We start from the raw sequence: 12,309 nt of genomic DNA, 5'->3' as shown, positions 1-12,309 counted from the left end.
CCGCGCCCCCCGGTGGCCCCTGGTCGCCCCCGGTGGCCCCCGGTGGCCCCTGGTCGCCCCGGTGGCCCCCGGTCGCCCCCCGGTCGCCCCCGGTGGCTGCAGTGAGCGGTGGCTCCTCCGGCCCTTCAGGCTCAGGCTGACGTTTCAGGAGTTTCTCATGCAGCTCGTCACCTTTGACCCCAACCGGAGCGCCGTGGGAAACCCGGCTGGCCGGAGGCGGAGCGCCGGCAGGGGGGGGCGTGGGAAAGTCCCTGAAGAGGCCGGGGGCTGAAACTGGACTGGAGGCTTCAGAACCCGGAGCAGAGGACTGAAGCAGCTGAAACAGAACGGAACCTGCTTCAGGTTCTGGTCTCGGTTCGGGTCTCGGTTCTGGTCTCGGTTCTGAGTTCCTGCTGGCTCCATGGAAAATGAGAGCAGCCAGAAAAATCAAATCAAACAGAGAAGCTGAAGTGAGTTCAGCTGAAACGCCGTCAAATGAAGAGAGAAGCAGAACGACGGAACCCTGAGAACGGTTCCTCCTGGTCACTGAGTGCCAAGACCCTGCTGCAGAACCGGAACCGATCCAATCATCAGCAGGGATCTGAGTGATCCACCAGCAGAGATCTGAGTGGATCAACCAGCAGAGATGTGATTGGATCAACCATCAGGGATCCAGGTGGATCCACCAGCAGGGATCTGAGTGTTCCACCACCAGATATCTTAGTTGATCTACCAGCAGGGATCCAGGTGGATCCACCCGCAGCTATCTGAGTGGATCCAACAGCAGGGATCTGAGTGGATCCACCAGCAGGGATCTGTGTGGATCCACCCGCAGCTATCTGAGTGGATCCACCAGCAGGGATCTGAGTGGATCCACCAGCAGAGATCTGGGTGGATCAACCAGCAAGGATGAGTGGATCCACCAGCAGGGATCTGGGTAGATCCACCAGCAGGGATCTGGGTGGATCAACCAGCAGGGATCTAAGTGGCTCCGTCAGCAGGAATCAGCCAGTCAGCCTGCAGGATCAGGGGGATCAGGGGATCCAGGAGGAAAGCTGTAAATCACATAAATGGGCCTCTAAACCAAGGTCTGAGTGAGTCCTGAAGCCCAGAGACCAGCTGGAACCGATCCACGAGGATCCACGTTCAGACCTTCTCCCAGCAGCCACTGCCTCAGCACAGCGCCACACTGTGGTCAAACACCAAACTGCTGCTGATCTAGAAACTGACGGAATGGACCCGACTAGAACCAACCGCTACACAATCAACACACTGAACCTACAGCAACACACTGAACCTACAGCAACACACTGAACCTACAGCAACACACACTGAAACCGTGTGTGTACAGAGGTGTTTGTGGAAGCTTCTCTGTTGTTACAGGAGAGCTAGAGGTGGAAGGAGGGAAATCCCTGCACGCACGCACGCACGCACGCACGCACGCACGCACGCACGCACGCACGCACGCACGCACGCACGCACGCACGCACGCACGCACACACACACACGCACACACGCACACACGCACACACGCACACACGCACACACACACACACATACACACAGCTCCTGACCCTCAGACTGAGTTCAGCTCTGACGCCACGGAGGAACCAGTTCAGTGTTTTTAATCCTGAACTGGTTTATTCTGAACTAAGTGATCCAGAGTCCTGATCCTGGTGTTTCTGACCCCGGGGTCTGTGCAGCGCTCTGATTGGACGGTTGGGCCGTGGCGTTCTGACATCCCCAGGAAGTAAAGAGAGTTTCTCTCTCTTTCTCTCTGGATGGACTGTGAAGACGTCCTGGTTGTTCTGCTCCTTTCTTTACTTCCAGTTCTTCTAAACCTGCCGTGAAATAAACCGCCTCTGTACGAGTCGGACCGGTACTGATCTGAGGTCAGCTGAAGGTTGTTTAAGGTCACCAGCGGGTCACGACTGGAGGCGTGGACGGAGCAGAGGACAGCAGACGACGGAGCAGAGGACGGAGCAGAGGACAGAGCAGAGGACAGAGCAGAGGACAGAGCAGAGGACAGAGCAGAGGACAAAGCAGAGGACAGAGCAGAGGACAGAGCGGAGAACAGAGCAGAGGACAGAGCAAAGGACAAAGCAGAGGACAGAGCAGAGGACAAAGCAGAGGACAGAGCAGAGGACAGAGCAGAGGACAGAGCAGAGGACAGAGCAGAGGACAAAGCAGAGGACAGAGCAGAGGACGGAGCAGAGGACGGAGCACAGGACAGCAGAGGACAGAGCGGAGAACAGAGCGGAGGACAGAGCGGAGGACGGAGCAGAGGACGGAGCAGAGGACGGAGCAGAGGACGGAGCAGAGGACGGAGCAGAGGACAGCAGAGGACAGGCAGCAGTGTCTCTCCTCTGAAGTGGGGATTTGAAGACACTGCAGTTCCTGTTCTGTCCACAGGAGGGAGCTCTGCTTCAGTCAAGGCCCCAGCAGCAGAGCCCCGTTTCCACGACAACGCTCCACAAGAAAACAGTTCTTTCCCTGTGATCCTTGAAGGTGTCGTGTTTATTCTGTTGTCTGTTTCCACGGTAACGGCAGAAACACTGTATACATGTAGCGAGGCTGCCAGACGCCTGTTTCCACGGTAACAACATGTAGCGAGGCTGCCAGACGTCTGTTTCCACGGTAACAACATGTAGCGAGGCTGCCAGACGCCTGTTTCCACGGTAACAACATGTAGTGAGGCTGCCAGACGCCTGTTTCCACGGTAACAACATGTAGTGAGGCTGCCAGACGCCTGTTTCCACGGTAACAACATGTAGCGAGGCTGCCAGACGCCTGTTTCCACGGTAACAACATGTAGCGAGGCTGCCAGACGTCTGTTTCCACGGTAACAACATGTAGCGAGGCTGCCAGACGCCTGTTTCCACGGTAACAACATGTAGCGAGGCTGCCAGACGTCCGTTTCCATGGTAACCTGAACCAGAAGGTTCCATGAGTGACCTGTTGACCTGGGCTGTAGGGTCAGAGTTCAGCAGGCTCTCTGTTCTGAACTTGAGTCCAGGATCTGGACCAGGACTCTGAAGGGTTTCTGGAATCACTGAGAGGGTTCAACCTCCCATCGCTCTGGACCTCAGGGACCTGGTCCTGCTGAGTCCTCCACGACCTGAGCTGGAGTTTCCCATGATGCAACGGTGCGAGAAGAAACAGCAGAACGGTCTGAGTGACGCACACCCTCATTCAGGCCTTCAGAGGTTAAAGGTCCCGAGCCCGTCCAGAGGTCAACCAGAGCCCGTCCAGAGGTCGTCCAGAGGTCAACCAGAGGTCGTCCAGCTCATGCTCTACAGCCCAGTCCTCCTCCTGGAGCTCCAACCTTCCAGCAGCAGCAGGCTGAAGGTCAGGAGTCAGAACAACACACACACACACACACACACACTCTCTGAGGAGTGTAATCAGTGGAGGGCCTGATTAGCGGTTCGGCTGCAGCACGAGACAAAGAGTCATTTAGTCCTCACTGCAGGAGGAGTCAGGCTGGACACACACACACACACACACACACACACACACACACACACACACACACACACACACACACACACACACACACACACACACACACACACACACACACACACACACCTCCATCAGTCTGGTCTGACGCCACAGTTCAACCCAAACAGACTCAGCAGCGCTGCTCAGGGAGCGGTTCTGAATGATGGTCCACACTCCAGGATCCTCGATTGTTAAACACAAACAGCATCATGGGAAACGTGTCTCTCCTGTTCCACGTGAATAAAGCTGAATTGAATTGAATTAAATAACGTTCTCTGCAAACTGAAACAGAACCTTTTTTCTGGTTGGACATGTTTAAACACAAAAACAAGCGCTCGAAACCACAGAACAGAAACTTCCCAGAACCCAAAGCTGCTCTGCTTGCTTCAACGCTAAAGACGCTAATCTACAGCTAACCTAATGCTGCTCTGCTAGCTTCAACGCTAAAGACGCTAATCTACAGCTAACCTAATGCTGCTCTGCTAGCTTCAACGCTAAAGACGCTAATCTACAGCTAACCTAATGCTGCTCTGCTAGCTTCAACGCTAAAGACGCTAATCTACAGCTAACCTAATGATGCTATGCTTCAGGTAGTGTGTGAGGGCAGGCAGGCAGGTGTGTGTGTGTGTGTGTGTGTGTGTGTGTGTGTGTGTGTGTGTGTGTGAGGGGATGGGGAGCATCAGCAGCAGGTCAGGAGGGCTCAGCGTTAGCATGATGAGCTCACCTAGGATCACCTAGGAAATGGTCTCACTGAGCATCAAACCGCTTCACCTAGTATCGCCTAGCATCAAATCATCTCACCTAGCCTTAGCAAGCATCAAATAGCCTCACCTAGCGCCCCCTAGCGCCGGCTAGCATCCCTGTTAAGGAGCTGACCCAGGATTCTGCAGCTCAGATCGACAGAAACGCCCGGAGCCTCGGCGCCGTCCACAAACCATGTGATGCTACGTAGACGGAGCTCCACCGCTAACAGGACCGGGGGCCGACCCGCTACACTGCAACCAGCGCAGCAGCATCGATTTTCCACTGAGGCCGTGTGTGTGTGTGTGTGTGTGTGTGTGTGTGTGTGTGTGTGTGTGTGTGTGTGTGTGTGTGTGTGCGTGTGCGTGTGCGTGTGCGTTCTCGTATTTCTATCCTTGTTGGGGCCAAATGTCCCCACAAGGATAGCAAAACGTGGAACGACGTGCCTTGTGGGGACCTTTTTCCGGTCCTAAGTAGGAGAAACAGTGTTTTCTTGACCATGTTGTTGTTACTGAAAAAAGTAAAAGTGCAAAAACATTTCTTTAGGGTTAGGCTTTATTGTGGTGTGGGTTAGGGTTAGGGTAAGGGTCAGGGTTAGGGGCTAGACATGAATGGGAGTCAATGGACGGTCCCCACAAGGATAGAAATACAAGACTGGGCGTGTGTGTGTGTGTGTGTGTGTGTGGTCCATGTTCAGCGTGATTCCTCGTGACTCAGGAATGCTGAGCGGCTCAGAGCCTGACGGTGGAGCTCAGCGACCGACCCGCCTCCTCCACCCGGACCGCCGCCGCAGCACCAACACTGTGAGTGAGTGAGTGAGTGAGTGAGTGTGTGAGTGTGTGTGAGTGTGTAAGTGTGTAGCACATCAGCTCCCTGACTTATCTGCTCCCATAATGCATCTGTCCGGGCTTGGTTCGTTGTTTAATCTCTTCATAAACTCCACCCTCATTTGGTTTGTTTTCTTTTCATCCACCTTTCATCCTGAACAGCTCCTGAACCGACCATCACTCCGTCACCAACCCCACCCCGTCACCCCATCACCCCGTCACTCCCTCACCAACCCCACCCCATCACCCCATCACCCCGTCACTCCGTCACCCCGTCACCCCATCACTCCCTCACCCCGTCACCCCGTCACTCCGTCACCAACCCCACCCCATCACCCCATCACCCCGTCACTCCGTCACCCCGTCACCCCATCACTCCGTCACCAACCCCACCCCATCACCCCATCACCCCGTCACTCCGTCACCCCGTCACCCCATCACTCCGTCACCAACCCCACCCCACCACCCCACCACCCCGTCACTCCGTCACCCCGTCACCCCATCACTCCGTCACCAACCCCACCCCGTCACCCCATCACCCCGTCACTCCCTCACCCCGTCACCCCGTCACCCCGTCACTCCCTCACCCCGTCACCCCGTCACTCCGTCACCCCGTCACCCCGTCACCCCATCACTCCGTCACCAACCCCACCCCGTCACCCCGTCACTCCCTCACCCCATCACCCCATCACCCCGTCACTCCCTCACCCCGTCACCCCGTCACCCCGTCACTCCGTCACCCCGTCACTCCGTCACTCCGTCACCCCGTCACCCCATCACCCCATCACCCCATCACTCCGTCACCAACCCCACCCCGTCACCCCATCACTCCGTCACCAACCCCACCCCGTCACCCCGTCACCCCGTCACTCCCTCACCCCATCACCCCATCACCCCGTCACTCCCTCACCCCGTCACTCCCTCACCCCGTCACTCCCTCACCCGTCACCCCATCACCCCGTCTGAATACCTACAGCCCCTCAGGGCGTCTGGCGTTGCCATGGAAACAGACCTGGTTCTCTCTGGACCTGGTTCTCTCTGGACCTGGTTCTCTCTGGACCTGGTTCTCCCTAGACCTGGTTCTCTGCGGAACTCAGATGCAGGTTTTCAGATGTGGGTCAAAGGTCACAGACAGAAGCCCTGAAGCCTGCTGGGTAATTATGACAGTGTGGAAGGAATCGATGTGTGGAGTGGAACTAGGGCACACACACACACACACACACACACACACACACACACACACACACACACACACACACACACACACACACACACACACAGCAGATGTAAAGCCCAGCAGACCAATCAGGTTTGGAGAAACATTCTTCACATCTCAACAGGCAGAACCGACCGGAGTCCGGTTCCCGGTTCTCCCGGTCTGACGGTTCTGGATCGGGTCCATCTGCCGCCTGCAGGTTCTCAGGATTAGTTTCACTGGTTCCAGAAAAAACTCCTGATTCCATCGTCTGTCGACAGCGTCCGTCAAACCACGGCTGCAAGGTTCGAGTTAGAACGGTAACCAGCCACAGATCAACTAACCAGATAACCAACTAACCAACCAGTGAACCAACTAACTAACCAGCCAGAGATCCAACTAACCGGATAACCAACTAACCAACCAGTGAACCAACTAACTAACCAGCCAGAGATCCAACTAACCAGATAACCAACTAACCAACCAGTGAACCAACTAACTAACCAGCCAGAGATCCAACTAACCAGATAACCATCAACTAACCAACCACAGAACCAACTAACTAACCAGAGAACCAACTACCTAACCAGCCAGAGAAGCAACTAACTAACCAGAGAACCAACTAACTAACCAACCAGAGAACCAACTAACTAACCGGAGAACCAACTAACTAACCAACCAACCAGAGAACCAACTAACCAGAGAACCAACTACCTAACCAGCCAGAGAAGCAACTAACCAGAGAACCAACCAACTAACCAACCAGAGAACCAACTAACCAGCCAGAGAAGCAACTAACTAACCAGAGAACCAACCAACCAAAGAACCAACTAACCAGAGAACCAACTAACCAACCAGAGAACCAACTAACCAACCAGAGAACCAACTAACGAACCAGAGAACCAACCAGCCACCCTTCCAGAGGATCATCGATCCAGGGCGGGGCAGCAGCAGCAGGGGGCGGGGCAGCAGCAGCAGGGGGCGGGGCAGCAGCAGCAGGGGGCGGGGCAGCAGCAGCAGGGGGCGGGGCAGCAGCAGGGGGCGGGGCAGCAGCAGCAGGGGGCGGGGCAGCAGCAGGGGGTGAATGAAAAAGATTCATTTGAACTCAAACCAGGAAGCAGAAGGTTTGAACGTGATGGTAAATCAGTCAGAAGAAGAAGAAGCGAGTCACATGATGTGGAACAGGTCCTGACCTCTGACCCCGCTGGTCCCTGAAGGTCCTGAAACCCAGTCTGGACTCTTCTCCCAGTGCTCTTTCTCTCGGCTCGACTGGACCGTGACGCGGTTCCGGGGGCGGGGCCTGTCACAGTGGTGGTACTGGGGGCGGGGCCTGTCGGGGTTTCAGTCCTGGAGGCGGGGGTGGTCCTGGGGGCGGGGCCTGTCAGGTGGCAGTCCTGGGGGCGGGGCCTGTTGGGGTGGTGGTCCTGGGGGCGGGGCCTGGGGGCGGGGCCTGGCTTCATACAGCAGCAGAATATCGGCCGCCTCACTTCCTCTGCTCATCGATCGCTGTTTGCTTTGAGCGAGGGGTCAAACATAAGGCCTGAGGCCAAATCCGGCCCATCGGAGGCCCTGATCTGGACAGGACGAACTCTGATAGAGCGCCACGAGTAGGAGGAGGAGGAGGAGGAGGAGGAAGAGGAGGAGGAGGAGGAGGAGGAGGAGGAGGAGGAGGAGGAGGAGGGGGAAGAAGAGTTTTCTTCCTTCCGTCCATCTTTCACGGTGACCATTACGGTGACAACACTGTCAGACCAGAGTCACCGTCTGTCAGTTATCACACACACACACACACACACACACACACACACACACACACACACACACACACACACACACACACACACACACACAGCTGGGGCTTCAGAGCCTTGCTAAAGGGCACATGGCTGAATGTGGAATGGAACCGTCTGCAGGGCTCCCCGGAGCGTCGTGCCACTGCTGCACAGCAGGGGGCAGCGTGGAGTGTCGGGTGTAGCTGATGGGCTCGAACCTGTGCTCCAAAAGCATCTTACCACTGCTCCACTGGGACCAAACAGCCAATCAGAAGAGAGCTGGAGACCGAGCTCCGCCCACACCGACTCACTGCGCCACCTGCTGGAGCAGCCAGGTGGAGGAGGACTGGCCAGGCCGGAGCGGGTCAGAACCCCGCTGAATTCTGGGAAATCATCAGCTCGGGGTCCTGCTCACTGTGGCTCCACCCGGACAGCTCTCCGTCCAGGAGAACCAGGAGAACCAGAACCACACAGCCGCACTCAGGTAGAACATGCTGACCCCCCTCAGAGTCAACCGGACAGCAAACCACTGCACCACTGCTGAACCACTGAGAGAAGACACCTCACATCGTCCTGGACCCCCCCAGGAGAACCCCCCCCCCCCCCCCCCCCCCATCAGCTGAGAACCGCTCCATCAGGAGGGAACCTCCACCAGGGAACCCCCTTCCAGAGAGGGACCCCCCCAGGAGGGACCCCCCCAGCAGAGAACCCCCAGCAGGCTCAGCAGACTCACCTGAGGAGGCTGGGCAGAGGGATGGACCCGGACCCGGACCCGGACCCGGAGCCCAGGATCCCCCTCCGGGCCGTCAGCAGCTTCTCCACCAGGCCCACGTTCCCGGTCCGGGCGGCTTCCAGCAGCTCCTGCTCCTTCCCCATCCCGAGACCCGCTAGAGCCCAGGGACACCCGGCAGTCCCATGCACACGTCCCGGTCCTGGTCCGGTCCCGGTCCTCCTGCTGGTCCTCAGTGTCTGCAGGGCAGCGTGGAGGATCTTCCCTCTGTTTGCATCCTGCTGCTGCAGAGCAGCTCCTGCACGGTCCCCCGGTCCTCCCTGGTCCTCTGGTCCCCTGGTTCTCCCCGGTACTCCCCGGTCCTCCCCGGTCCTCCCCGGTCCTCCCCGGTCCTCCCCGGTCCTCCCCCGGTACTCCCCCGGTACTCCCCCGGTACTCCCCGGTTCTCCGCGGTACTCCCCGGCCCCCCCTCGGAGCTCCGCAGCCTCGGTTCCTCCACAGCGGGCGCCGCTCCGGGCTGACGCCGCCGACGAGCGCCTGTCCTCGGCGTGAGCGCCGCCGGGAGCCGCGGGGGGAGACCCGGGACGCTCCGGAGCGAGGCGCGTGACCGCCGCGGGTGAGCCGCGGGTCAGCAGCGAGTTTCCGGTGCCGGGGTGTCGGGAGCTCCAGCCCGCTGACTCCGCTCCGTCCGGGCTCCTCCAGCCGGTCTGAGCGGCGGACAGGCGGCGTCAAGGCAGCGGCGGGGCCGGGCTCCGCTTCCGGCCGCACCTTTCAAAATAAAACCTGCTGAATGAGAGGAAAAAATCAACTCCAATTCAAACCTCTGTGTTCACTGAGAACACCGCTGGATCCGAGCCAGACGTTTCTCACCGAGATTAATCAAAACACCGTCAGTTAAACAGGAGAGCGGAGTTCTGAGCTTCATCTACGGATCGATTCCTTCCAGTCGATCATTTAAAGATTCCTGTCAGGAGAACTCAGAGTTGAATGACACAGACGGAAGTCCCAGATTTAGAAACATGTTTTAATTTGAAGAGATGGAATCAGTTTGGTTTGACGCCTCGTTTCGGATTTTATTCAAACGGTTTGAATTTGTTGGCTTCAGAGGGTTGTGGGACTGAAACAGAACCGTTCCTGTGGCTGATTTACTGACGATTTCGTGTTTTTCTGCACTTTAACTCTGAAACGTCTGCAGCTCCGACCTTTATTCTGAAAGTCTGACTCCGGAGTTTCCGGCGACTCTCGGTGAGAGAACAGAGCCAGAGGCAGGGCCTTTGTCCCTGCAGCTGTTCCACATGTTCTGAAAGGTTCCTTCATTCGGTTTATTGAACTGGTTCTGACTGACGAGGCCTCGATCCGGTTCCACCCAGAACCAGGGAACCAGGTTCCACCCAGAACCCGCCGGGTCCGGATCCCTGCGAGCGGAACGCTCACAGCTGGCGTCATCTGAGAAACATCAGGAACCAGAATGTAAACAAGCTCTGTTTCCACACACACACACACACACACACACACACACACACACACACACACACACACACACACACACACACACACACACACACACACACACACACACACACACACAGAGCCAGAAATGCCCATTTATGTGCAGAGTCTGAATCTGCTGCTGCAGGAAGACAGAACCACGTTCTGCTGGTTCCACGTTCTGCAGCAGAACTTTAAAGCACCAGAGCTCCGGGAACCGTTCTATAGATGAAAGATTCGCCCGCGGTTCTGCCATGGTTCTACTGTGGTTCTGCCATGGTTCTACTGTGGTTCTGCCATGGTTCTACTGTGGTTCTGCCATGGTTCTACTGTGGTTCTCATGGTTCTGTCTTCACTCTGGGATCTTCCTGGACTTCCAGAACCTGGCGGTTTTTATCGGTTCTGTCATGAATTCAGACCAAGTCGCAGAACGTTGAGTCAGAAACGTTTTAATTAGAATTAGAACCTCAGAAGCTGCAAAAGAACGTCAGATCAGCTGGGGATGTTCTCCGGGTGAGCCCATGATCTTTACTCCGGATTCTGAAGGTTCTGTCTCGGTTGTTTGGAACGCGTCGCTCCAGCAGCAGGATCTGGATCCAGTTGGTCCAGACCCGGCGCCGGTTCCCTCTGCGGTTTCTCACATTCTCAACTTCACACTCATCTGGTTCTGTACAGGCTAGGAAAATAAAGAACCCACAAACGGTCTGCGGTTCTGACATTCAGCGGTCGGTCCGGGTCTGGAGGGAGACTCGCTGCTGCCCCCCGGTGCTCAGACGCCGTATTGCTTCAGTTCAACACTCCACGGTTCCTTTGTTCACTTTCTACAAAACCTGAGAAGCAGAAACGAGTCCCGCTTCTCGTTCACGAGTCTCTGCTGGATCCAGACCGGGGACGGCCGGGACCAGGAGGCCGTACCCGGGTACCGCCTGGATCCAGACTGGGGACGGCCTCTTTGTCCCGGCTGTACCCGGGTACCGCCTGGATCCAGACTGGGGACGGCCTCTTTGTCCCGGCCGTACCCGGGTACCGCCTGGATCCAGACTGGGGACGGCCTCTTTGTCCCGGCCGTACCCGGGTACCGCCTGGATCCAGACTGGGGACGGCCTCTTTGTCCCGGCCGTACCCGGGTACCGCCTGGATCCAGACCGGGGACGGCCTCCTGGTCCCGGCCGTACCCGGGTACCACCTGGGTACCAACTACTCTGTTCCTCCAAACAGAAGACGGACAAGGTACGAGTGTGCCTCATGATCCCCAATGCCCCGAAACCCCGATATACCCCGAAACACCCAAATGCCCCCAGAACCACCCAAACCCCAAAAATTGCCCGAAATGCCCAAAATAACCCAAACCCCCAAAATGCCCCAAATCCCCCGAAATGCTCAAAATATCCCAAATGCCCCGAAATACCCCCAGAACCCAGCAAAACCCCCAAAATACCCCAAACTCCCCTATATACTCCCAAACCCCAGAAATACCCCAGAAGCCCTGAAACGCCCCCAAACCCCCCCAACAGGGGGCAGTAACTGACAGGACGGAGCGCGCTGCTCTGCTGGTGCAGATGGAAACACGCCGTTACCCATAATGCAGTTCTTCTTGTTCTGAATGAAACATTCAAGCAGTCAGTGTCAGCAGAACACTCCTGTGTTCTTTACATTCAGCTCTGGATACCCCACCAACCAAGGGGGCGGGGCCTGAAGAATCAAGGGGGCGGGGCCTGAAGAATCCAGGGGGCGGGGCCTGAAGAATCCAGGGAGCGGGGCTTGAAGAATCCAGGGGCGGGGCCTGAAGAATCTAGGGGGCGGGGCCTGAAGACTCCAGGGAGCAGGGTATGAATCCTAATGGGGCGGGGCATGAGGCTTTACTGGGGCGGGGCCTGAAGTTTTCTGGGGGCGGGGAATGAAGGCTCCTGGAGGCGGGGCCTGAAGATTCCCGGGGGTGGGGCCTGGAGCCTCGGGGGCGGGGCCTGAGGGATCTGGAGTATGAAACTACAAAATAAGAGCAGCCGTGCAGCCGCTGAGCAGCGTCCGTCCGTGAAGACATTCAGAGTCCAGAGAGTCCAGCTCGGCGGAGACGCA

The 12,309-nt window shown here is 57.1% G+C and overlaps 1 long non-coding RNA gene across 1 annotated transcript in view; it reads left to right on the top strand.

Moving 5' to 3' along the window:
- Positions 1 to 3,329, top strand: part of LOC115404097 (uncharacterized) — a 4,169-nt gene extending 840 nt beyond the window's left edge. The window contains exon 3 of the long non-coding RNA XR_003933300.1: positions 3,318 to 3,329. This is a non-coding gene — a long non-coding RNA (uncharacterized LOC115404097). The remainder of the gene's footprint in view (positions 1 to 3,317) is intronic.
- Positions 3,330 to 12,309: the final 8,980 nt, after the last annotated feature.

Source organism: Salarias fasciatus, chromosome 17 (assembly GCF_902148845.1).
Source record: "Salarias fasciatus chromosome 17, fSalaFa1.1, whole genome shotgun sequence".
NCBI classification, from domain to species: domain Eukaryota; kingdom Metazoa; phylum Chordata; class Actinopteri; order Blenniiformes; family Blenniidae; genus Salarias; species Salarias fasciatus.
The sequence above is the reverse complement of the archived record's forward strand: the minus strand, read 5'-3'. Positions and strand labels throughout refer to the sequence as shown.